Raw genomic sequence first — 1,682 nt, forward strand, 5'->3', positions numbered from 1 at the left:
TGAAGATCAGGGCCTCCATTTTGGACAGAACACCCTTCTGCTTTGTTGGCCCCTCTCTAAAGACATTAGCTGGAATTGCTCTTTGATTGCACTTTTGAATGTGAGAGTGAAAGAGAGAGAATCGTGCGTGTATACGTGTGCGCGCTTGCTCTTTACCAGTTTCCAATCAACCTTTTTCACGCATTTTGCAATCAAAACTGTGTTCATGCATTCCTTCAAAAAAGGGACAAAAATAAAATGTAATAAAAAGAATGATATAAGGCAACATGTTTGTAATTAACGCAGGATAACAATAACTCAAATTGAACTTAGTTGTGGAATCTTTCTGCAAATCTCTGCTTTTCTTTGGAAAAGGTTTAAAAAACTGGATGTTTAAGTACCTGCTCCACCGGTGACACTTTTTTTTTAACTTTTTTTTTTTTTTTCACGCCCTCAACATTAAACAAATTAAATCAACAAGACTAAAGCAACCACAGGAGGGAAAATTCGTTTGACAGACATGTTCAAATTCACTCGAACACGATTCCCTCTAATAGAAACCCGCGAGTCCTTCAGATTGTGTTTATTTTCCAGCTGCTTCTGGAAAAGTGGAGATGTTTAATTAAAGCTACGCCAGCCATCTCCTCAACCTTTGCTCATTGACACTGACACGTGTTCATATCACTTCTTAATAAAAGTACTCCGATTTTAACGGTGGGCATGCAGTCCTCTACAGGCCTCTGTGTTTATGTGACTCGATGACTTTTTACTTTTCTTCTGATTTGGTCAAATATGGGAGTTTATTCTAGCACCACACCAGTGGTGAAATATCTAATTTTCTAAATTTTTACCATTTTTAATGTTATTTTTCGAAAGGATGTTAAACGTAGTATTTAAACATCAGTACCTGTGTGATCATTTATATATAAATTGTCCTGAAATATAATGTCTACCGGGGATGGTCAAATAATGCAACACTATACGGCCACACACTGCATCTTTAGAAGACGAATCAACAACAAGTCTCCTATTTGTTGCAGCTGTATGAGTCCCATCACTAGCAGGTGCTGCTGCTGTTTTGCTACTGCAGCGTAAATCCACGTGTTGATTCCAGTCCTTCAAGCCGCGTGGCGTTACCGTTTCACACACACATTCAAGCAGCCACGTGATTAAATGAAAGACTTTTATTTCCACATTTATAAAAGTATTTCTCTTTTACATCAAATCCCCCCCCCCTCCCCTCCCCGTTTCTGTCCAACGGTTGCTGTGAATTTCACAAAAAAAAAAATGAACTTCACGAAATGGGGAGAGTTTGAGGGGGAAAGCTGGAGGAACGAAAATAATAAAAAATAAAACGATCCAGGAAATACAAGAACCACTCCACAAGTTTGATATCTGCAATATACATTTTTCACCAAAGGAGAGTATAACAATTAAGGGTTATCACGGCTTCATATGAAGTAACATAAGTGTGATGCACAACGTCTGTTCAAATACATCAAATCAACAGGCAGTTACACCTGCACGTGGACCCGAGTCCGATCGCTTTGTTCATTGCAAAAAAAAGGAAAAAAAAGAAAACATGACTGAGGTGATTGCGTCCCCGTGTCCTCCTCTGCAGGAATAAAACTGCTTTTTTATATAAATTACTTGACATTTTTCTCTCCGCTAAAACTTCAACTAAGAACAAGAAAACGACTTTA

Source organism: Anarrhichthys ocellatus, unplaced genomic scaffold, assembly GCF_004355925.1.
Source record: "Anarrhichthys ocellatus isolate YVR2014 unplaced genomic scaffold, GSC_Weel_1.0 scaffold16, whole genome shotgun sequence".
Taxonomy (NCBI): Eukaryota; Metazoa; Chordata; class Actinopteri; order Perciformes; family Anarhichadidae; genus Anarrhichthys; species Anarrhichthys ocellatus.